This window comes from Mauremys reevesii, linkage group 2 (assembly GCF_016161935.1).
Source record: "Mauremys reevesii isolate NIE-2019 linkage group 2, ASM1616193v1, whole genome shotgun sequence".
Taxonomy (NCBI): domain Eukaryota; kingdom Metazoa; phylum Chordata; order Testudines; family Geoemydidae; genus Mauremys; species Mauremys reevesii.
In genome coordinates this window covers 260526890-260553089 of record NC_052624.1, presented here as the reverse complement: position 1 = coordinate 260553089, position 26200 = coordinate 260526890, and the positions used below count along the sequence as shown (strand labels likewise).

General features: G+C 42.7%; 1 long non-coding RNA gene across 2 annotated transcripts; it reads left to right on the top strand.

Annotated features, from left to right (window-relative positions):
• The first annotated feature begins 341 nt into the window (after positions 1–341).
• On the top strand, positions 342–23238 carry LOC120399584. Of its 2 annotated transcripts, none has more exons than XR_005595239.1 (5): positions 342–722; positions 9916–9980; positions 13803–13838; positions 15453–15619; positions 23140–23238. It is a non-coding gene; the product is annotated as an uncharacterized LOC120399584 (long non-coding RNA). The 2 variants fall into 2 exon arrangements; XR_005595238.1 differs by lacking the exon at positions 23140–23238 and adding an exon at positions 16056–16268.
• Positions 23239–26200: the final 2962 nt, after the last annotated feature.

The following is a 26200-nucleotide window of genomic DNA, read 5'->3' as shown; positions in this document are numbered from 1 at the left end:
TTTCAAATGTATTCCAGTACAAAGGGATGACCAAGCTCTTCAAATTGCTACACAAAAGTCAAGCCATCTACAAAATAATGTAGTAGATTTAGACAGACATTGAAGGGCAGAAAAAGATATTGTATTTTGAAACTCCAAAAACTGAATCTTCTTAACAACCCTCATAGCCGAATGAATAGTAGTAATTGGTGTAATCAGAATAAACTCCACTCACTTTCATCTGAGGCTATCACAGCACTTTACTAGCATTGTATCGGTGTCATCAGATGGCATTGTTACATATAGATTTCTAAGTTCTTTTCCTTAGCATGAGAGGAAATGTTCAGAGTTGGGAAGACGCTGTGGTGTGGTTAGGTTTTTTTGATACAAAGTTCTGAGTAGAGGTAGTGATCTCTGAAGATGAAAGATATGTGAACAGCAGGAAAGTTGGCTCTTTGCCATGATCTCAGATTAGACTCAATTCCTGAGGCAGAGTTGCCCTCTGGGCCAAGATTCCTGGAAGAAGGGATTGTCTGCCTGCTGTTTAACTACAGGTGAATGAAACAAGATACACAGAATCTGTGTCATTGCTTGTCCACTCTGCAGCCATTCTGCAGGGCATCTACTACCACTCAGCAGATGCTGGTATCAGTATAGGACAATGGTGATGGAAGAAGGGGCAGCACTAGCCTTAATTAAGCCTCACAATATTCACAGCAGGTATCATCGGACCCATTTTACAGGTGGGTAATCTAAAGCTAAGTGAATTGTCCAAAGTCACAGAGAAAGTCTGGGAGACAGAGGGGACTATTTAGAGGGATAGCTCAGTGGTTTGAGCATTGGCCTGTTAAACCCAAAGTTGTGAGTTCAATCCTTGTGGGGGCCACTGAGGGATTTGGGGCAAAAATGTGTCTGGGGATTTGTCCTGCTTTGAGCAGGGGTTTGGACTAGATGACCTTCTAAGGTCCCCTCCAATTCTATGATTAGAATTATAGCTATTATATTAAAGGTGTAACAGGTGCTATACAAACAAGCATGAAAACAGAGGAGACTGATTTTGATTCACTTATGGTGTAAATCCACACGACCCAGTCTTAAGTGCTGTTCTTGTACTACAGCCCCACCTCCTGGCTAGTATAGAGCTAGTGTAGACAGCTCCCATGCCACCCTTAGGTACATTCCCATATTTCCAAGGGGATGGGAATGTGGTCAAAGTACACTGTAATTCAACAATCCCTGGTCCCTTTGAGCCATAGCTGCTGGGCATAATTTAGAGTAATTTCTTGTCAGGAAAAAATTGAAAATGGTGCCAAATGGCATAGAAGAATAATTCCATATGGAAGAAAGGAAATCTCTTACAGTTTGTAAATAGGACTAGAGAAGAAGGGCACAAACAAATACATTTGAGCAGAATGCATTCAACAATGAAGGTTTAGAAATATGCTTCATCAGCATATAGAGTTGTCAGAGATGAAGCAGCACCATATTATTTGGATTTGTCTATGTTCTCCTATCTTCCTCCACTTTTCTTAGTTCATCAGTTCATATATTTTTCCATCCTCAGTAAGCTGTGTATGGTGGTAATTCATATTATCTGTATCCATAAAATCTGAACTATTAAAACTAATATTATAGAATCATAGAAATTTAGGCCTGAAAAAGTCCATGAGAACTCACCACGTCCAGTCCTCTGGGTTGAGGCAGGACCAAGTATACCTAGATCAGTGGTTCCCAAACTTGGTTCATGCCTTGTTCAGGGTAAGCCCCTGGTGGGCTGCGAGATGCTTTGTTTACCTGAGCATCTGCAGGTACAGCCTCTCACAGCTCCCAGTGGCCGTGGTTCACTGTTCTTGGCCAATGGGAGCTGCGGGAAGCAGTGCGGGCCAGGCTGCCACTTCCTGCAGCTCCCATTGGCCAGGAACAGTGAACCACGGTGACTGGGAGCTGCAAGCAGTCATACCTGTGGATGTTCCATATAAACAAAGTGTCTCACAGCCCGCCAGGGGCTTACCCTGAACAAGCCGCGAACCAAGTTTGGGAATCCCTGACCTATATCATCCCTGACAGATTTTGTCCAGCCTGTTCTTTAAAAAATTCCAATGATGGTGATTCTACAACCTGCCTTGGAAGCTTATTTCAGTATTTAATTATTTTTATGGTTAGAAAGTTTTTCCTAAATCTTCCTTGCTCAGATTAAGCCCCTGACTACTTGTCCTACCGTCCATGGACATGAAGAACAATTGATCAAAGTGTTCTTTATAACAGCCCTTAACATACTGGAAGTCTATTATCAGGTCCCAACTTAGACTTCTTTTCTCAAGACTAAACATGTACAGTTTTTTAAACCTTTCCTGACAGGTCAGGTTTTTCTAAACTTTTTATCATTTTGTTGCTCTCCCTGGATTCTCTCCAATTTACCCACATCTTTCTTGAAGTTTGGTGCCTAGAATTGGACACATTACTTCAGCTGAGGCCTTACCAGTGCCAAGTGGAGAGGGACAGTTACTTCCCCTGTCTCACATAAGACACTTCTGTTATCCAGAGCTGAAATTCAGCTGAAGCTGTCTAGAGCGGGGCTCCAGTAAATATTTTCAAACCTGCGGGATTCCTGGTGCACCCCCTGGGGCTGAAGTCCCAAGTCCTGGGACTCCTGGAAATACTCAATGAGAATTTAAGCTCTGCTGTTAACACCCCACAGAATGATATTAGCCTTTTTTGCAACTGCATCACAGTGCTGACTCATATTTAATTTGTGATCCACTATAATCCCCAGATGCTATTCAGCAATACTACCACCTACACCTACCTAACCAGTTATTCCACATGTTGTAGTTGCACATTTGATTTTTCCTGTCTAAATGTAATACTTTGACTTATATTTATTAAATTTCATCTTGTTGATTTTTGACCAATTTCTAATTTGTCAAGATATTTTTAACTCTAATCCTGTCCTCCAAAGTGCAAGCCCTCCCAGTTTGATCTCATTCACACATTTTATAAGCATATTCTCTAAGTCATTGATGAAAATATTGAATGTTATCAGACCCAGGACTGACCCCTGTGGGACCTTACTAGAGCCATGCTCCAGACTGACAACAATCTATCGATAACTAACCTTTGAGCGTGGTCATTCAACCACTTGTGCACCCACCTTATAATAATTCCATCTAGACCACTTTTCCCTAATTTGCTTATGAGAATGTCATGTGGGACTGTGTCAGAAGCCTTACTAAAATGAAGATATATCACTTCTACTGCCTTCCCCCCATCCACGAGTCTAATAATCATGTCAAAGAAGGAAATTAGGTTAGTTTGACATGATTTGTTCTAAACCAATCCATGCTGGTTATTCCTTTTATCCGCTAGGTGCTTATAGACTGATTGTTTAATAATTCATTCCAATATCTTTCAAGGTATCAAACTTAGGCTGACTGTCCTATAAGTAGCTGCAGAGTAAGAGACTTCAAATGTTACATGATTATTATTAATAAAAAAAATCATTTGTTCAGTGGCCTGCCTAAAGAAATAGTATCTCACAGCTTGAGAAAGCCAAATGTAAAACTGAATAAGATTTGAACATTAAAATGAATCTGAAAGAGAGCTATAGGATGTCTCTCTTTTACACATTATAAACAGGGATGGTGGCACAAGGTGCCAAACTGAATCTATTTCAAACCAAATTAAGCCATTTTCTTTGCTTCCTAGCTTTCTCATCATGCATTCTCTCATCCTGCTGCAGCCACTTAGTCTTAAGCAATGAAAGCTGACTAAAGTACCCTTAAGCTGCTGTTCTAATCATGTTTTCCAAGTCATTTCCTGTTTTCCTGCTGATATCATAAACAGCCTTGCCAAAACCCTTTTTCATCTAGAGTAGGAGAGATTCAATGTGAAGTTAATTAAGTTCTTATAGCTGAAATTCAATCTGATAGCTGTTGCAGATATTAGCAGGTTGAATATTTGGAAGATTAATTAAAATACACAAACTACAGCCTTCACCCCTTCATTTAAAGAACATTAAGGTTAACTTGTGACACCATGGAATGCATTTTCATAAAAATGCACACTTTAAAATGGCAATTGTATGCCTAATTGGGCAAACAGTAATAATTCCATATGCTTAGGCATATTCAACAGGTGGCACTTCAGAGCATTAAAAACTAGGAAGTGCCACAATGAAAATTCATAAACTACTGTGTGCACAAGGAGAGAAAGATATATTGATATATTTATTCGTGGTCTTGAGAAGAGAGTGAACAGTCTGGTGGTAAAATTTGTAGATGTAAATTAAGCTTTTAAGTTAGTCAAGAAGAGAAGAATGTGTGGCATTCCTGAGAGACGGGAAGCAGCACAGGCCAAGGGATGTGTTGGCCACTCCTTCCCACAGCCCCCATTGGCCTGGAGCAGCGAACCGCGGCCAGTGGGAGCTGCGATCGGCCAAACCTGCGGACGCTGCAGATAAACAAACCATCCCGGCCCACCAGCGGATTTCCCTGACGGGCCATGTGCCAAAGGTTGCCAATCCTGCTCTAGTATTTTTCCCAGCACAGACACTGGGAGAACCTGGCAGGGCCGGCTCCAGGGGTTTTGCCTCCCCAAGCAGCTCCCCCAAAAAAGCCACGATCGCTATCTGCGGCAATTCAGCGGGAGGTCCTTCACTCCGAGTGGGAGCGAGGGACCCTCCGCCGAATTGCCGCCGAATAGCTGGACATGCCGCCCCTCTCCGGAGTGGCCGCCTCAAGCACCTGCTTGCTAAGCTGGTGCCTGGAGCCAGCCCTGGAACCTGGCAATGCACAACACTTTCCTCAGCTCCTGTTGCTTCTTGCCCAGAGAAATGGATTATCTGTGAGGAAGTCAGGATGGGGAAAGGACTGTTGCTTCATGCAGGCAATAATGAGCACTGAGGTGCAGGGTCTAGAAACCATAGTGATGTTTTCATCTTTACTTCACCCCCAGTGCTAGCTGGAGTGAGGTGACAAGTGTCTTGTCTCTCTCTACATGTATCTGAGGCTGCCAGATATAGTTGAGATGGGATGGATTTGGTGGGCATTTGGGGGTCACATTTTCAGAAGTTAATCTCCAGCTTTGGGCCTACAAATTGCACCATTTTTCACACACTCCCCATCCTCTTTCCCACACAGATTCCCGGATTATTGCCTGGCTTAGTTATCGCTCCTCAGTTACCTGAGCACTTGACTGGGCCTGCAAATGAGACATGGAGATGCCCAGGTGGCCAACTGCAATTGTAAATGTTGATTGCAATTATTGGTTCAGTATTTGGCGGGTGCAAAAATGGAGGCCTGGCTAAGGATGGACTAAACTATCCAGTTTCCGTGCCCCCTCACATGTATCCTGCTGCAGTTTCTTTCTTGGGGAGAGATAGCAACAAGACCTGTATTTTTAATTTGAGTCAACCAAGGGAATTGTCTATCTCCAGTGGGGTTTTTTCTCATATATAAAACTTACGGGTATTCTAATGAATACTAATGAGCATTATAAGGTTTTTCTTACTGTTAGTGTCTGTAACAAGTTTACCACCATGTTTGTGCCACTCTAAAACCATATTGATTTCTACTACTGGCCAAAATCATTTATGTAATTAAAAGGAACAGAATAAAATACCTTGGCAGTGAATTTATACATGCACTGGTAGTATAGTTGTTTGCTATCACCACTCCATTGACCCCATATTGGGTATGTACTGAAATGCAATCAGACATGACTGGATTGAAATGTGAAAAAGCTTGCGTTTAATGGTTATCAAATTTGAACAGAACACTTTTTAGAACACTCTTTATGAGTGTCAAATCCTGAAGCTAGGGATTACAGATAAGCTGCTGTCTGCTAGACTGTATTTGATACATTAAGGAACATGAATATGAATCCAAGAAAAATAAGATGGGAAATTCCAAATTTTGGGATTAGCTATGCATTTGTTAAATGCTTGTTATTTGAATGCTAAATTATATTTTCACAACAGTCTGCATGTTCTATTTATTATCTCATGAAACAGAGTTGGCCAATAGGTTTATTTCAGATGCTGGAATTTGCAATGACTATAGAATTATGGACAAAAAATGTAGGCGTTATATTCTGAAAGTGAAGTCTATGGATTTACTTGTCTTTTATGAATGTATGCCTGAGCTTGATTGTGGAGGAAAAGGGGACTTGGACTATTAGACAGTAGAACTCTGTAGAAAAGGTTACTTTTTTTTTCTGCACTTGCAAAAGAGCTAGACAGTGAAACTAGTTAAATATATTAAATCTGCTTTAGAGACAGCCTGTAGTATTTCCTCTATGTGCATGTTTTTAGGCAAGATTGAGAAACTGGCACATAGCACATACCTATTCTTATTAACATTCTGTGTTTGCTAGAGCCAAGTATTGGTTGTTTTTAATTTTAGAAGAAAACTAGACTGTAATTCCAGTGTATGACACTAGAAAAAGATAAACAAAAGGGACACAATAGGAATGGGCATGTTAGCAAAGCTAAGAGTATTGAAATTTGAATATAATTCTTTACGAAAATGAGATGTGGCTCTACAGGCAATGAATTTGTGCATGCCATTAGTTAGCAGCATATTGTTTAGGTGATTTCACAGCTCACAAGTCAAATGAAGTTGCACAACTGAACTGCCATAACAGCTTGCTATTCCTGCTGTTACCACCACCCTCAGATAAGACAGTCCCTAAATCAATTCATGACTGTTCAGCCATTTCACACAGACCGTCTCAAAGACTTCAGAGTCACATCTTCCAAAGGGGAGTTTTTAAAAGGAAATGGATCTGAGCCTTCCTCTGCATTTCAATGTAACCAAATTACAAAAATGAAAGTAGTATAATGCTGATATGCTCCAAGGCTTTTTACCATCATAAAAAGATCAATTTCCTAAAAGTCTCCATCAGTATAAAATGTGTAACCCTTCTGCCAGCTGCCAATGACAACAACAAGGAGCAAGTTTAGTCTGTCAAGGGGACTCGGCCTCTTCTTACTGTAATAAAATTATGGCTCAAGCCCCACTCAAAGCCACACTACCATCTCTGACTCTGGGAAAATAAAAGAAACCTCCTGGTCACCTTTTCAGGCTGTTTAAATTCAGTGGTCTTGGACACCTAGATGCTTATGAAAATTCCATTAAGTGCCTAAATGCCTTTGAAAATCTGACCCACAGTCTTTGGGAACATGGAACCTTATGTATCTTTTTATTTGGGAAAAAGGGAAACACAATCAAAGGACATTAAAAACATATATTTAAATACAAGAAACTGAGCAGCCCAAATCAATGCATCAGGAACTTGATCAACTCCATGGTGGCAAATAGTAATTGTCCAGCTAATTGAGGTCTAAAATTCTTATTCCCATCACAACCCCACTAACCTAAAGTACACTTGTGGTCCAATTAGGCTTGGGTGTAATCAAGTGTGTAAAGGGGTGGCTTTCCTCTGCCTCTCCGCTCTAGTCCAGAGAGAACCAGTTTGCCAGGTCCTGCTCCAGGAGGTTCAGTTTCATAATATTAAGTTCTGCTTCTTCTGGTCTGGTGGGCTGGGGCAGTATGAAGTCAGCTCCATGCAGCTGTTGGCTGGTCAGGCTTCACTGTAAGATCAGCTCCACCCCACTGCCTCTGTTGTTCTGACCATAAACAGATCTACCCTGTCACCGCTGTTGGCTTAGTCAGGCTCCACTGCACACAGCTCGACTGCTGCTGCTATGGTGCTGCGGACTCAGTCCACGCTTGACATTGAATTTTCAAGTAGGGAACTAATTCTGTGCAATTCTTATGCTCTTTCACGAGTACCATAATAATAATAACAAATTATCATGTAGACAATCAAAACATACAAAATACTAACCAAAGGAAATAAAACTAAGTAGGTGGAATTATGGGTAAGCAATGTTACTATTCATGTAAATGAAGCTGGCAGAGCTGACTTTTCCCCTTCTCCCCAATGGAGAGAGCAGAATGTTTTCTGAGGAACAGAATGGGCCTTTTAGACACAAATCTATGTAGTGGCAATGTAGAGCTGCATTACCATAAGGGAACATCAGAAGTCAATCTGCCTCAAAGAGCTTGCATATAGGAAGGGGAAGCATGCCTGCTACTATCCTTTTTGCACTTGTGTTCTGTACCTGCTTTGCAGGGTGGTATGGGAGCGGATCATGGTACCACCTATTACACCTCTTTTTGAGCTCTCTTTGCCCTTGGCAGACCACGGACAAAGTAGTCCCACATAACTCCAAGTGTACATGCCAAGCTCCTGCTCCCACTGATTTCAGTGGTGCAAGAGCCTAGCTGTTGTAAACATTCCTGGCCCTTATATCGCTTGTGCAAGGGGATGGGGTAAAGAATCCTCCTGTGTCTCAGGGTAAATGCCAGACAGAATTTGGGGCCCTTAGATGAGAAGTTGATTGCATCAGAGGAAAAAGTGTCAAGCTTGCACACCTGCATCAAGGCACAATTGATTGCAAAACGTTATTGCTTCCGGTAAGCACAGAAAAATCTTCCAGACCTTCACAAAGGATGCCAGAACTCTAACTCTGAACATTCGCTCAGCAAACTAGAAATTACATCATAATATCGCATTTCTCTGCTACACTGATCATTCTACACATTAATAACGGGAATAATATGACTATTAGGATTTTGTGTTACATTCTGGGAATGGTGTTGCTAGAAAGATAAATCCATTGGAGGGACTCCGGACAGGAGCAACCAAAACAGTTATATGGCTGGAAGGAGAGAGCAGTAAAGAAAAATTAAAATACATACAGTGGTCACCATCAAAATGCTGACATGTACTGCTTGCAAATAATTGTTATTTACAGTATCACAGCATTTGAATGGTGACCTCTGTAGCATGGCTAAGTGACAATTTCAAGGAATGTGATGACAATCTATATGTATTTGAAGGGTATAAGAAAAGTAATGAAGGAGAACAATTATTTCACATAACAAAAGGGAGTGTAACTAGGAATGATTGAGTTAAATTAAGAAACAGGAAATTTAGTCTGAATAGCCGAAAAGAATTCCTGACAGATCTATCAGCCTGTGGAATGATCTCTGAACTACTCATGAGTAGAAACTTCAGAGCTTGGCTCAGTTAAAACTAGGCTGAAGAGAACCCCAGTAAGGGTATAATGGGGACAAGTCTGAATTGACAGAATGACCTAATAGTTTTATTTTTTTCCATCTCTGTGTTTATGTGTAACCCCCTTTCTTGCTTTCAATGTAAATAACTTCAGGCAATTTAACTGGGGAGTCTCCAAAGCTCGGGGACACACTTCCCTGCATAGGGGGAGTATGTAAGTCTCTGCTTGATCAGAGTAGCGCACTGTCCCCATCTAGTGGTTAGGCCACCTGGAGATTGCTGTGCTTGCTACAGCCTGACTCTCACAGAGACATTGGCAGCAGGGATCAAACCCCCTTCCTCTCTGGGTTACTTGGGCACAGGGAACCCTCACTTGTGTGCCCTGGTGCCTGATGTTGTTGACAAAAAAGGAGATCCTGAGTATCCCAGTGGTGACGTTGGACAGGTGGGAATCCTCTATCCACCCCTCAACTGCAGTTCTTTTATTTGTAAGGGAAATTAAAATTGGCAATGCCTTCACCTGGCTGGGCCTTGTACACACTCAATGGCATACCTTGGGTGCCTCCAGAAATAAACCTGAGCTAATCTGTGCAATGGGTTTAACTAAAAATACTATTTATAAACAAGATACACTCAATATACATTTAGAGTACAGTTAACGCACCTTTACTTAATAATTTAAGAAAACATGGTATAACAGACTGAGGTTAAATGTCACTACTAATTTAAATGAGCAGAGGGCAGTTCTATAAATCAGTTAACAAATACAGTTTACCGTAATAAATGAAACATATCTAACTTGCATTTAGACTGTCACCATTTACCCTGAGTGCACACTCCTCTGCATTTCAGAGTTCTAAACACTTGCTTGCGTGCACATGCTTGAAGATCTTGAAGGTGTAGACAGCACTCCGTTGGTGAGTAAATTAGTCCAGTCAAGGCAATATGGGGGCAGAACTATACTAAGTTGGAATCATTCAAAGCTGCACAACCCTTCTGAAGATTGGAGTTGATGTCAGCAACCCTGGCCTCTGGTTAGATGACAAGATCACTCCACCTCTTCTCAAACTCAGACAACGCCTTAAAGTCTCTTTGCTGTCCCCCTTCTCTTGCAAGCACTTTCCCACATAAAGGTGGTGGCTACTCATGATGCCTTTAGTGCAGGTCCACATCAGTCAGCTCTGGGCACAGCAACAGTCTCTGCCCTGGCTCCAGTGAAGCCCATCAACAACCTCTGAGGCTCCCTGCTTGATCAAAGCCCCCCAGCAGCAGCTTCTGGCTTTCTAGTAGCAGTTTAGTGGCAGCTCCTGGTTTGAACATAAAGCAGTCTCAGCTCCTCTCCAAAATAGAGCCCACCCTGCATTCTCTAGAAGTGGAAATCTCTCTCCCTTCCCCAAGGCATCATGGCAATTGTAGTCTCCAAGGCTGGATTTCAGCACACAAGATCTTCCCAGCTGGAAAACCCCCAATTAAGTTCAGAGGTCCTTCTAGTAAAGGGTGCCTACACATGTCAAGAAGTGTTGACAACCTTCTCTGTCTCTCACAGATGCTGGTCCCTGTCTTTCCATGCCAACCCTTTATTATAGAGATAAGAAAAATACTTATTTAAAGCTATGGAGAAAATAATCACTCAACTCGAGTGTCTGCCTATCTAAGGCCATTTGACTATGCCTAAGATGGTATTGCGGTCTGGAAGAAAATAAATAAACTACACACTCTTTAGGGACCATATTCTGATTATGGACAATTACAGTTTGACAGTTATGGGTGTTTGGTATCAGACAGTGCTACTTCCCAAAGGTTGAAAGGCAGGGTGGCTTTATTTAATTTAGGTTACATTTTATATAGCAGGTAATTCTGTTCATTTAAGGGGAATTAAGAGGCATTATTTCTCTATACGTAATTTTCTGAATATTGTGTATGTACTTGTACTTGTGTATTGGGTTAGCTTCACCAATCCTGGGTGATGTAGCCTCCGGAGGGGTTAGGCAAAGGTGAGCTCCCAGCTTCTCTCTTCCCTTGAAGGAACAAAGGATCCATGTTCCCAGTTTGAAACTAAAACATGATAAAAGTCCTTCCTAATATTACTGGTTACTCTAGAGTAGCCTCTGAAGTTCACTGTATCCAGTCTGATCTTTAACATAGAACTGAAACGTTATTATCCAAGTTTTCATGAACCTGAACAATCTGAAGTTGAATTTAACATTGTCTCATTAATGCTTTATTCAAGATTTAGGTTCCTAAATCCATAGTTAAACATCAATCTGGTTTTCAAAATTGACCTTACTGAGAGACATTGAGAAGTCTCTACTTTTGAAACAATTGCCTAAATGGAGACTAACAAGCCTTTACCTTTCTCTCCTCTTCCCCCTGACCAGGGGCAAACAGGAGTGGGAAAATTGGGCCAGCTCACCATGGCTCAGGCATTTTCTTCGGTCCCTGCCAGATTCTCGCCAGGCGCTGTCCTTCAGACTCATGCTTCCTGGGTTCAGATGTGGATATGGAATAATAGAATCATAGAACTGGAAGGGACCTTGAGAGGTCATCTAGTCCAGTCCCCTGCACTCAAGTTAGGACTAAGTATTATCTAGACCATCCCTGACATGTGTTTATCCAACCTACTCTTAAAAATCCCCAATGATGGAGATCCCACCACCTCCCTAGGCAATTTATTTCAGTGCTTAACCACTCTGACAGCTAGGAAGTTTTTCCTAATGTCCAGCCTAAACAGCCCTTGCTGCAATTTAAGCCCATTGCTTCTTGTCCTATTCTCAGAGGTTAAGAACAGTTTTTCTCCCTCCTCCTTGTAACAACCTTTTATGTACTTGAAAACCGTTATCATGTGCCCTCTCAGTCTTCCTTTCTCCAGACTAAACAAACCCATTTTTTTCAATCTTCCCTCAAAAGTCATGTTTTCTTTAATCATTTTTGTTGCTCTTCTCTGGACTTTTTCCAATTTGTCTACATCTTTCCTGAAATGTGGTGCCCAGAACTGGACACAATGCTCCAGTTGAGGCCTAATCAGCACGGAGTAGAGCAGAAAAATTACTTCTTGTGTCTTGCTTACAATACTCCTGCATAATAATACATCCCACAATAATGTTTGCTTTTTTTGCAACAGCGTTACATTGTTGACTCATATTTAGCTTGTGATCCACTATGACACCCAGATCTCTTTCCACAGTACTCCTTCGTAGGCAGTCATTTCCCATTTTGTACATGTGCAACTGATTGTTCCTTCCTAATTGGAGTACTTTGCATATGTCCTTATTGAATTTCATCCTATTTACTTCAAACCATTTCTCCAGTTTGACCAGATCATTTTGAATTTTAATCCTATCTTCCAAAGCACTTGCAACCCCTCCCAGCTTGGTATCATCTGCAAACTTTATAAGTTTACTCTCTTATGCCATTATCTAAATCATTGATGAAGATATTGAACAGAACCGTACCCAGAACCGATTCCTGCAGGACCCCACTTGTTATGCCCTTCCAGCATGACTGTGAACCAACCACTGATAACTACTCTCTGGGAATGATTTTCCAACCAGTTTTTCACCCACCTTATAGTAGGTTGTATTTCCCTAGTTTGTTTAGGAGAAGGTCATGCAAAACAGTATGAAAAGCCTTAAGCATTACTAAAGTAAAGATATACTACATCTACCACTTCCCCCCATCAGCAAGGCTTGTTACCCTGTCAAAGAAAGCTATCAGGTTGGTTTGACATGATTTGTTCTTGACAAATCCATGCTGACTGTTATTTATCCCTTATTATCTTCTAGGTGTTTGCAAATTGATTGCTTAATTATTTGCTCCATTATCTTTTCCGGTACAGAAGTTAAGCTGACTGGTCTGTAATTCCCCGGGTTGTACTTATTTCCATTTTTATAGATGGGCACTATATAGATGCCCCTTTCCAGTCTTCTGGAATGTCTCCCGTCTTCCATGACTTTTCAGAGATAATTGCTAATGGCTCAGATATCTCCTCAGTCAGTTCCTTGAGTATTCTAGGATGCATTTCATCAGGCCCTGGTGATTTGAAGACATCTAACTTGTCTAAGTAATTTTTACTTGTTCTTTCCCTATTTTAGACTCTGATCCTACCTCATTTTCACTGGCATTCACTATTGTAGATGTCCCATCACCACCAAGCTTCTTGGTGAAAACCGAAACAAAGAAGTCATTATGCACCTCTGCCAGTTCCACATTTTCTGTTATTGTCTTTCCCCCCTCATTGAGTGAGTAATGGGCCTACTCTGTCCTTGGTCTTCCTCTTGCCTCTAATGCATTTGTGAAATATTTTCTTGTCTGCTTTTATGTCCCTATCTAGTTTGATCTCGTGTTGTGCCTTGGCTTTTCTAGGCGGGTTACGGCACAACAAAACCCATGTAGGTGTGTACGGTCGCTAATGTAGAAGTAATTTACTGGGTGCAGCTCACCTTTTTACTTATCCCCATGTGTAAGCTCAGCTCTGCTGGTGGAGGGGCAGGTATCAAGGCTCTAACTCCTCACCCCCTTGGCCTTCTCCTCACCCACTTTTTAGCCTCCCATACATATCTATTTTTCAATCTTGGCTGTTATTTGTATCCTAATATTTGTCTCATGCTTTGAAAATATGCAGAAAAGTAATACTTTCTTATCTGATATTTAAAATTCCTTTTTGCCTACAGGATAACTGCATTTATTCTTAATGTTTTGCCTCACTGAAAGTATTAATAGAATTATATATTTGGATGCAGGGAATTTGTTGGCTGGCTCAAAAACAGGAAGAAAAGGTAAAACTTGATCTGTAAATGTGCCATAAGTGGCTGTTCCTTATATGGTGTCACCTTAAAAACTAATATGAACACCTCAAAAGTAGGGAAGATTTGTCTTAAATAAACGGAATCACCTATAATTTATATTTACATATATTAACATTTCAGGTATTTATATAGTGGTTGATTTCAGGGGGGAAGAGTTCTGGGGGTGAAATGAAAGTCTCTCTTAATGTTTAAGGAGTATAATCAGGGTTCTATGTATTCTATAATGATGGAGTTTGCCACAGAATTCATCCTAGCCACAGAATTCTGATCCAGAATCTCACCTTTCATTTTTTAAAGTTCAGTTTCTAACCTAAAATATGTGAACTGAGTGTGACCTGATGCCTGTCTGTCTCTGCAAAGAAGCTAAAATAATGGCTCTGAGAGATGTGAGCTGCCCAAATCATCTTACTTAGGGCCCTATGGATTCTATGAATGTGAAGCTGTGGAATTTGGCATTTTTCAAAGATGCCACAAAATTCAGCATTTTGCTGAAGAATTCTGCATTTTGTTGCAACCAAAGTTACCTACCATTTTGTTTTCTGTCTCCTGCTTGGACTTGCCTGCAGCTACCTCTTGTTCCGCAACTTTTCCCCACAAGGGGGAATGTGCATGTACTGTTCTTTAGAACCAGGCATTTATGGGGTCAGGGATCCAGAAGAACTAGAGTTCACCTCTCAACGAGGGAGGGGGGTGGAATGGATCCAGAAGTACAGGCTGGGCAGCTAGGCTGCATAGGGAATAGAGCAGCATTGAGGCCTTGGGAGCTGAGAAGTTGAACCGCTGAGGCTCACTACAAACTTCCAGTTTCCCTGAGGCACCGCCAGACAACACTGTAACTGCTGAAGCCCATAGAGGTGAGCCATCTGGAGAACACTATGAAAAAATACATCAAAAATAATCATCGCTGAAAATAATTACTGATGACCTGTGCATCAACGGTGTATTGGTGTGAGTGAGATGAGAATAAGGGCATTTCATGGAGATAAAGTAAATAATATTATTTGCCATGGAATTTAGGTGTTCTTGTCTCTGAAAATGGTCCCCCTTTACTGTAGAGTACTCAGTGCCTGGAACAGAAATGATCCTTTTCTATCAAAGCCCCAAAATCTCTGGATATGGATGGCCTGAGAACGGTGAATGGGGAAGAGTACAGAAAAATCAGCAGTGTATTGGTGTGGGAAGGCCTCACAATGGGTGAAAAGTTAGTGAGCTAAATGAAAAAGCTGAGAACAACAACAGATATTGACTGTGAAGGAGACACTGACAGTAATGAGGGACTAGGTTTAAAATAGCTTCTACTTGCATGTGTATCCCTGTCAGTTAGACTGTGACACCTCATGTAGTTTCACATTATTGAAATTCCAGTTCTGTAGCACATTCATCATTTTATGGGCTAGGGAAAATACCGGTCTCTAGTTCACCATTATTTGTATGTGTTTGGATGCCTATGTATGTTCCTAGAAGATCTCTTTTTCCCATCCCACTCTCATTGGCTGCTACTAATCTGTAATAAAGCTATGTAATAATCTCAGATACAACCAAGTGGCACAGGACAAGAGCATCCTCTTCTTGTGTTTATTGTAGGTTCATCTATTCATTAAGCAAACCTGAGCAAGGAACAAGACAGAACTGCATAATTTCAGCAAAAGCTGCAACCTTAGGAAAGGAATCAGACAAAAGAAAAATCCTGATGACAACACCACAGCTGACCCCTGAATGTTTGTAAAGTGGAGCTGGTTGGGAATTTTCCAGTGAGTTAATGTCTGATATATTGGATCCCCTGAATATATCACAGAACAGAGGCAGGCAAACTTTTTGGCCTGAGGGCCGCATTGGGTTTGGTAAATTGTATGGCGGGCTGGTCAGGGGAGGGGGTCGTGGCCCAGCCCCCACCTCCTATCTGTCCCCCTGGACTCCTGCCCCATCCAAACCCCCTTGTTCCCTGATGACACCTGTGGGCTCCCTGCCCCATCAACATCCCCCCGCTCCCTGCCCCCTGACTGCCCCCTGCTGGCCCATCCAACCCTCTTCCTTCCTGACTGCCCCCCCCCCCAGGGCCCCTGCCCTCATTCAACCCCCTGTTCCCACCCTGACCACCCCAACCCCTATCCATACCCCCACCCCCGACCACCACCCCAAACTGCCCTGCCCTCTATCCAACCCCCTCTGCTCCCTGCCTCCTTACAGTACTGCCTGGAGCACTGGTGGCTGGCGACGCCACAGCTGCACCTCCCGGCTGGAGCCGGGCCACACTGCTGCTGCCACCACGCAGCACAAAACACTGGGTCAGGACAGGATCTTCAGCTGCACTGCTCCAGGAGATCAGAGCCCCGCCGCCTAGAGCATTGTGCTGGTGGAAGAGCGAGCAAGATAAGGCTGCAGGGGAGGAGGCACACAGGGGAGGGGCCGGGGTAGCCTCCCGGGCCTGGAGCTTGGGGGCTGTGCAGGACATTCCTGAGGGCCGGATGTGGCCTGCGGGCCGTAGTTTGCCCACCTCTGTCATAGAACATGAAGTGGACATAGTACTAAAGAACATGCTGCTAATGTGAAATAATTTACCAAAAGAGAAAATAAAGAGAAAACATTCTGCAAATATTTAGATTTGGGTAAACTTGACAGCCAGGGCATCCAAGCCCATTGGATACACCAGCAACTTGCCAGGAGCCTACGAGCCTTACCTATGTTACCTAGGGGCTTTACTTATTTTACCTAAGATCCTTACCTATTTTACCTACTAATTACTCCCAAGAAGATGAGACATATGTTGCTGATGGTCATGGACTCCCTTCTGAGAGAAATGAAGGCATCCATATGCCAACCTGGCATGTTCTGGGAGGAGTGCTGCCTGCCTATGGCCTGCATCTGAGATGTTATGGAAAGATTGCCAAGATTCATCTGTCCCTCTGACCACAATCCCATTCTCATTTACATGGGCACTGATGTAAATTCTTTCTTATTAATGATTTCCCATTATTTTCCTCAGCTATAACTTACTACAGTTAGTCTGACAACTATAATATATTAGCGTATTAGCGGTGGCACCCTACTTAGGCCATTCAAGGCATAAATCACTGAAAGGATGCACTCACAAACACAGAGCCCCAGGACATATCACTGTCAATCTCCTCCTCTGTCTCAATTAAGAAACAATACCACACTGTCTTTTTACATCAGGATTGCCAAAGTAAAAGGCTTGCAGTTCAAAGTGTCCTGAAACATTTAAAAAACACCAAATTGCGTACAAGTCCAAAATTGATGTTCTTTAAATGATGTATTGCAGTTCAATGGCTTCCCAAAAAAAAGCCACTTTTCATCCCACAGCTCTTTCATGTCTTTGACTTGTGTTTTGGTATCAGTGGGGAAAGCAGGTCTTCTACATGCATGTGAGCAGAGCTGACTACTGACTTATAAAATCTGATGCAATCCCAGATGGTCAATCTTTGGCATCATGTTTTCTGATACCAAACAATACCACTTGGCACATTCATTTCTTGCCTCATTGTGCTACTATGGGGGAATATCCACAGGGGGAAGGAACTTGCAACAAATAAGACCACTGTAGCTCAATTTCTCATCCTCTTATTAAGCTGATTTCCAATGAATGTGCTGAAGCAGTGCTAGGAAAATGATATGAGGAAAGTATGCAAACAGATCAGAGTCACACAGATGTTCCCAGGTCACCCATTTGGCCTTGAAGACACAGCCCAGAGTAAAGGAGTGGGGTGGAGGCATGCTGCATTGGAGTAAGCATTGGGAAGCAGGATGCCTGTGGCAATGCTAGATACACAGGAACACCTCTTTACAGAGTGGTGCTTATGAGCCCTGTCTCTGGGTATGTCTACACTACGGGATTATTCTGATTTTACAGAAACCGGTTTTTTAAAACAGATTGTATAAAGTCGAGTGCACGCGGCCACACTAAGCATATTAATTCGGTGGTGTGCGTCCATGTACCGAGGCTAGTGTCGATTTCTGGAGCGCTGCACTGTGGGTAGCTATCCCATAGCTATCCCATAGTTCCCGCAGTCTCCCCCGCCCATTGGAATTCTGGGTTGAGATCACAATAATGATGGAGCAAAAACAGTGTCTCGGGTGATTTTGGGTAAATGGCGTCACTCAATCCTTCCTTCGTGAAAGCAACGGCAGACAATCATTTCACGCCCTTTTTCTCTGGATTGCCCTGGCAGATGCCATAGCATGGTAACCATGGAGCCTGTTTAGCCTTTTTTCACTATCACCGTAAGTGTACTGGATGCTGCTGACAGACGCGGTACTGCAGTGCTACACAGCAGCATTCATTTGCCTTTGCAAGGTAGCAGAGACCGTTACCAGCCCTATTGCACCGTCTGTTGCTTTGGAAATTGGCAATGATGATTACCAGTCATATTGTACCGTCTGCTGCTGTCATGGGTGCTCCTGGCTGACCTCGCTGAGGTCGACCGGGGGCGCATGGACAAAAATGGGAATGACTTCCCAGGTCATTCCCTTCTTTATGTTTTGTCTAAAAATAGAGTGAGTCTTGCCTAGAATATGGGGCAAGTCTACTAGAGAACCAGAGAGCACAGCCGCTCCGCGTCAGAGCCCCAGATATCCTGCAGAAATGATGAGCTGCATGCCATTCTAGGGGGTGCCCCTGCAACAACCCCACTCGTTGCTTCCCTCCTCCCACACCCCTCCTGGGCTACCGTGGCAGTTATCCCCCCATTTGTGTATGAAGTAATAAAGAATGTAGGAATAAGAAACACTGACTTTTTAGTGAGATAAAATGAGCAGGAGACAGCCTCCAGCTGCTATGATATTCCAGGCAGGACTTCTCCATTACTCATTAAAGGGTGGCAGGGAGAGGAGCACAGCCTCCCGCTGCTATGATAGTCCAGAATCTCCATTAGACATGAAATGGGGGAGGAGAGGAGCTCAGCCTCCCGCTGCTATGATGAGGATGGTTACCAGCCCTATTGCACCATCTGCCAGGACTGAATCTCCAGAACACAAAGCTTAAATGACCAGGAGTCATTCCCATTTTTGCCCAGGCGCCTCTGGCCGACCTCACTGAAGCCAGCCTGGAGCACTCACAGGATGATGACAAGGACGGCTATCAGTCAAATTATACCATACCATCTGCCACCGAGGATGCTGCTGTTTACTACCAGCAGCATCCAGTAGACATACGGTGACATTGACTGGCGACAATTGGGAGCTCAGCCAAGAATGCAAATGCGAGACTGCAGGAACTGTGGGATAGCTCGAGTCCTCAGTCCCCCCTCCCTCCCTCCATGAGCATCCATTTGATTCTTTGGCTTTCCATTATGCTTGTCACACAGCACTGTGTTGAGTCCTTGCTGTGGCCTCTGTCTATCATAGCCTGGAAATTTTTTCAAATGCTTTGGCATTTCGTCTTCTGGAACGGAGCTCTGATAGAACAGATTTGTCTTCCCATACAGCAATCAGATCCAGTATCTCCCGTACGGTCCATGCTGGAGCTCTTTTTGGGTATTTGGGACTGCATGGCCACCCATGCTGATCAGCGCTCCACACTGGGCAAACAGGAAATGAAATTCAAAAGTTCGTGGGGCTTTTCCTGTCTACCTGGCCAGTGCATCCGAGTTCAGATCGCTTTCCAGAGCGGTCACAATGGTGCACTGTGGGATACCGCCCGGAGGCCAATACCGTCAAATTGCGGCCACACTAACCCAAATCCGACATGGCAATACCGATTTCAGCGCTATCCCCTCGTCGGGGGGGGGAGTACAGAAATCGGTTTTAAGAGCCCTTATATCGATATAAAGGGCTTCGTTGTGTGGACGGGTGCAGGGTTAAATCGGTTCAATGTTGCTAAATTCGGTATAAATGCGTAGTATAGACCAGGCTTCTGTTATATGCTCCCTTTCCCTTTGGGACATTGAGCACCACCAGGAGAGTTGGGAGGGAGTGTAGGGACTGGAATTATACCTGGATATTATTCATGCCATGCATAGGGGACAGGAAGGCTTTGTTGGGCTTATACCAATGCTCTGTGCCCACAAAGGGCTAGGCAGAAACTGGTCATAAGGGCCTGATTCTGCCATTCTTGTGTAACCCCCCTCCTGTTTATCATCCACGTATGAGGTTGTTCAAGGTAGGGTAAGTCTGTCTTGTGGCTTTTTACACAGCTTTGGGGGGACCGGGCTTGAGGTTCCGCAATGTGCGCTGCGTTGTGTGCCACGTGTATTCATCTCAGCCCAGATCCACTCACAGAAACCTCCAGGAACAAACTGTTCCTCTGTAAGGAAACCGAGAACAGGATTCCACTCCAGCAGCCTGTCTCATGCTCCCAGCTTCAGTCAGTGCTGAAACTCCCTGCTGGGAATACAGTTGTCAGGTGTCCAGTTTTCCCTGTCAAAATGGGACCCTGGTGGCTCCAGTCAGCACTGCTCACGGGGCCATTAAAAGCCTGGTTGGTGGTGCAGCAAAGCTAAAGCAGGCTCCATGCCTGCTCTGGCTCTGTGAGGCTCCCAGAAGCAGCAGCATGTCTCCCCTCTGGTTCCTACGTGGAGGTGTAGCCAGGCAGCTCTGTGCACTGCCCCGTCCACAGGTGCCAGTTCCACAGCTCCCATTGGCCGGGAACCACTGCAGGGACAGTCCCTGCAGACAGGGCAACACGCAGAGCTGCCTGGCTGTGCCTCCACATAGGAGCCAGAGAGGAACATGCAACTGCTTCTGGGAACTGCTTGAGGTAAGCACTGCCCGGAGCCTGCACCCCAACCTCCTGCCCCAGCCCTGATCCCCTTCCCACCCTCTGATCCCCTTGGTCCCAGTCCGGAGCACCCTCCTACACCTCAAACCCCTCATCCCCAGCCCTGTCCCAGGGTTTGCAGCCCCACCCAGAGGCCTTAACCCCACCCCACCCCACACCTTTGCCCCAGACCCAGAGCCCCATCCTACACTCCAAACTCCTCAGCCTCAGTCCTGCACCCCAAATCCCTGGCCTCACCCAGAGCCCATGCCCCCAGCTAGAGTCCTCACCCCCTCCCACATCCCAACGCACTACCTCACCTTGGAGCACCCTCCCACACCCTGAACTCCTCATTTCTGGCCCCACCTCAGAGCCCACATCCCCAGCTAGAGCCCTCACCCTCTCCTACACCCCAACCCCCTGAGCCAGCCTGGTGAAAATGAGCAAGTGAGGGAGGGTGAGGAGAGTGAGTGACAGAGGGAGGGGGGATGGGTGAATGGGGGCGGGGCCTCGAAGGGTTGGGGCAGGGGAACAATCTCGAAGGGGTGGGGCAGGGGTGGTGCAAGTAGAAAGTTGGCAACCCTAGTTGGGAGGGGCAGAGGATACTTCCTGGCAGAAACCAGGATGATCTCTCAACATGTAGCAGTTTGTAGTCCGCAACTTGTAGATCCCAGGCTGCTGAAGCACACTGAATCTTGGCCTACACTTGGATATCACTTTACTGTGTGAATAGTCCCACTGATTTGATGTAAGAATGACAGAGTAAGAGTGACCAGGGATGTGAAGAATGCTGATATTAGAGCATACTTGTGCCTCTTTCTCACATAGGCACCAATGTGCGGGATAGAGGGGTATGTACTGTTATCTTCACCCACAGTTTATTTTTGTGGGTGCAAACTTAATAGTTTTAATCTGCTCCTGCAGAAAGGATGGCTTGTCCTTCTGAAAATCTTAGCCCTTTGTGAAAGATGGGAAAAGATTGAGCAAAAACAGATTAGGCAAAATGCTTAGACAAATGCAAGCACATCTGAGGATGGACTTTGACACCAATCCGAGCTCTATGCGTCAGATCTTACCTCCTTGCAGTTTCAGAGGACCCCAAATTCTGATACACCTTTGCAATGTCACTGTGAAGGGGAGAGAGAGCAGAATTCCGGGAGCCTGAGTAGCGGTTTTGCATCCCTCAATGCTGAAAACCCCAACTCAGCATGGGCGTCCTGCGCTTACATGTACAGTGAAATTTCAAGGTGGATCAAGGGAGGAGAGAGGCAGAAGTGGAGCCACTGCTCCATTGAGCATCAAGGATTTAGGACCATGGGACAGTGAGTAAATCTACATTCCTTCCAACCTGCTCCCATAGAATCCCAAGGCCAATTATTTAGGCTTGATGTAGCATGGAGGATTTAGCTCTTAGAAAGATCACACAGCAGGTACTTCAAGGATTTAAAAAAAAAAACCAACAGCATAAATAAATTCACTGCTATATTCTTCTGTCTCCTTTCTTCATTGTTCTTTTCTTTCCCCAGCGTCTCAGGCTGTCTGTCTGGGGGTTAATCATATGCATCTACGTTTACCTCTCTGTGTCTCACTATGTTTTGTTCCTAACATCTCCACGTGACTTGACTAAATTCCTCACGATGGACTAATTCAGGCTGTGTGCATTTATTCCAATAAAATAATAGCTGCACAAATTCATTACAGCAGTGCATAGTTTGTTGGCCTTAAAATAAAATTATCATCCAAGGCACACTGATAGCCAGTTTAGCATCATTGAATCGTATGGTTTTCCTCCCATCAAACTGTGGTTCGTGGACTCGTTATTGATGTTTGAGAGTCATTGTGTATAGAATTCTGTTTTATGTTAATCCTGAGCACTGACCCGACATTAACTTCTACAGCACAGAGTGCATGAATGTGTCAGAAAAGTTAATCAACAAGAACATAAGGCTGTCGTCAGCACTGCACATAGTCACAACAAATCCTTCGCATCGGGGCAGGGATTGTGGATTAGACCTGCCACTGCATTAGAAATAAAATGCTGTGGCTGAAATCATGACCTGTGTAGAGAGGTTTGGGAGAAAAAAAAAAAAGCCCATGTAAACTGAAAGGCTGAAGCTCTGGCTCATATTCTAGATGGGATTAAGAATGGGAACTGGTTACCACTTTGGTCAGTCCGCGCAGCCACAAGAGCATATGTTTCGATGACTAAAGGATGTCTCTAGTCTCCCAGCTGGATACTGCGTATATTGTAGTTAGCAGCACATCATTAGGGTCACTAGCTCATACAGCAGCAATGCGCAACAAATAGCATCTCGAAACCCAATGCAACCTGGTGGAATCCTGTCGTACATTTGCATGGTTGGTCTTGTGCGAGATGCTTGGCTGGCTGCATCCTGAGCCACCTTCACATCACTGTCCCAAAGTACTGTCTCATAAAATCAGAATTTTGTCTGTAGTATTACATGTGATCTCAGTGAAAATGTGCAATAATTATATACTCTGTTGACTTTGGAATAGTATTTGGATATTTCCTAACATGCTTATTTGTTTATGTTCCAGGAAATCAGTGGAGACAATGAATCTCATTTGTGAATCACATGTGAAATAATAGATTCCTAACTAGCCTAAAATTGTTTTTGAAGCTACATAGGAAACAGAGACCGAAGTCTGATTTCTGAGTGTGTGTTTACAGAAGCAAGCACGTATTGTGTGTTCCATTTTTACAATGCTCCCATTGAAGGTCTGTAGATGCAACCACCCCACTCACAACTAGCACTGCAACTTCGAGCTACAAAAGTCTCTTTCTTTTAATTTCATTTCTGAATTCAAGACCTATATGTTCAGCCTCATCTTGACAAGTACCTGTGCTCAGACCCCTTCTGCCTATACAGGATCTCACTCAGCATAGTCCATTCCTTCTGTTAAATAAAATACAATTATCATTATAATACAAAAACAAATTACCCAGACTAAAAAAAAAGTTAATTTTTACAGCTGGGAAATCAATAGGCCTTCTTGTGGTAGCCCCTGGGGCATGAACTCACACTTTCTTGACATTTGTATCCATTCCCTGCCATTTTCAAATGAAATCTCAAAACTTCTCCCATACCCAGAACTATGTTTCATGACCAGAATCGACTCCCTATTTATTTCCTTTTCTCTGCCTGAAAACTTCTGCAGGAAGCCATAGGCCTCAGTTACACAAGAAAGTCATATTAAATAAAAGTTTCTTGACTATCGTCTATCGCAGCAAAGCTACCCCTTTCTGAGCCAGTCAACTAGAGTACCTCTCAAATCTTGTGTACCCAAGTCAAAAGTCAGATGTATTATCCTCCAAAGGTGCAGCTCCTCTGGTGGCAGTAAAGGTAGAAGTGCTAGTGTAGATCAGGCTCAAGAGTTTTGGCACAGCGTCATCTGACCCTTCTCCACAGTAAAAAAAAATAAACAAATTAAAAAAAAATGCCTGCCACCTGTCAATGCTGCCAGCATTGGAGGAAAAACACATCTGAATTTTGCTAGTGTAGATGCAGACCTTTCTTGTTACTTGAAATCTGTTCATTTACCAAAGTCAATTTTCTTCTTTTCCTTTGCAAGATATATTGACATCATTTTGTTGCATTCCCCATGATATTTTTCCCCTAATCTATACCATTATCTTGGTCAATTCAAATGGGTTCTTCAACTGTGCTCTCTTCATCTAGACACACAAACTCCTTGCATGCATTTCAATTACCAATACCTTCCTCTTTGTAGCACCTTTAATACAACTTCATCAGTATGTAAATTACCATACCACACTTACAAAGTAATTGCTATGACTCAAAGAAGGTCCATTCCTTCTGTTAAATAAAATACAATTATCATTATAATACAAAAACAAATTACCCAGACTAAAAAAAAAGTTAATTTTTACAGCTCTACAGTTAGTAAAGGATCCATTTCCTTTATCTGTATGTGAGTGTATCACTCATTATGTTAATGTGAGTTAGGCACAGTATTGATGGAAATTTTAGTCAGTTAAACAGTAGTGGGATTGGCTTTTTCAATTTTAAATACGGTTCATAAAGAAGTAATAAATAAATCAGTTCATAATAAAGTTAATAAAGTTATTGCTAAGATGATCTCTATTATAGGAGGTTTTGAATGAAATATAAACAGTTTTAGATTTTGAATAAATGCATATTTGCATTACATGCATAATAATACTGTTACTATATTTACTGCTTTGCTGTATGCATTCTATATGCAAGCAGGATACAGAATTTGCACCCCTAGGATATTCAGTGTACACCTCATGAGTGTGGTGAAGCCACAAGTTCAGCCATTAATGAATATGTAGTTGAATTAATTTCCAGAGATGTGCATTGTGGATTCTGTTTCTAATATATTGAGTTAAATACTCCATAATAGCTATTTGTTCATTGTAATGATAATATTTAATTCAACATTTTCATTTTTGGTCTCCCTCTGTATGAGGAAAGTAAACCGAATAAAATAGAGATAATATAATTCTTCTCCACTAAATATGTATGGGTCAAATCAGGTTGAATTTAATTCTGAGCTAGGAAGCCAGTTTCTTTCCTTTATAAAATTAACAAAGATATATTTTCCTCTTATTTCTTATTTCCTGATTTAACAAGCATTGCCATTCTCTGGATAGCAAGGCTTTAATAGAAGGAAATTACACAGGAATCATGGAATATAAATTGAACTTTCCTGCTCTATATTTCCTCCTGTCCTAACTGAAGGAAATTGCAAGACCTCAATGAAAGAAAAAAAAAAGAGTTCTCTGGTGTTGTCTGAATTATTTTTCAGAATGGAGTTAGTATATAATTGCTATATTTGGAAGCAAGTAAGCAGTAAGGACTGAAATAGACAATTAGTTTCATAAATACACTTTTAAAAGATACCAACAATAGTGGCCATCTTGCTTTCTTTCTCTTTCTTTGTTTCCTCTCTGGCTCCCTCTAGTGTAAACATAGGTATTTTCTAAACACTTAAGTTAGCTTCAACATATCCTTAAAAAAATAACTAAAATTTAAATTTACAATCTCAGTTTTCAGTTTCTAATGATCCAGTCTTGTATTTAATATAACATTTCTAATCATGTATAACCTTCCAATGATATAACAGTTTTCATTGGTATTTTGCAGTACTTGAGCAAAATCTCTAGATTATATAGGTCCTGAATATATTTCCATTGAAGTGAATCAGAGTTTTGCCATTAATTTCAATGGGGCTAGCATTTCACCCATGGTCTTATGTGTGATTCTTGTATGTATTTTTTTCTTATCAATTCATATGAGTTGCATTTGTCCTATGTCCTTCAGTGTTTTGTACAGAAGACATAAGATTAAAATGTGGTGTTTCATCAAATCTAATAATTTAGTTGTTACTCTTATAGGTTGGTAATTTGGCTTTCAAAAGTTTAGACATTAATTTTGTCAAGTATAGCACAATTCCCTTTATTATTTATTTCAACATCTGGAATAAAACAGGTGCCCACACAGAGTCATAACATACCCTGAAAGTCAATAGATCTGGGCTAGTTTGCATCAAGTTCCTATAAGATGATAACCTTGAAATACTGCAAATATCTCTTGCCACTAGACTTCAACAT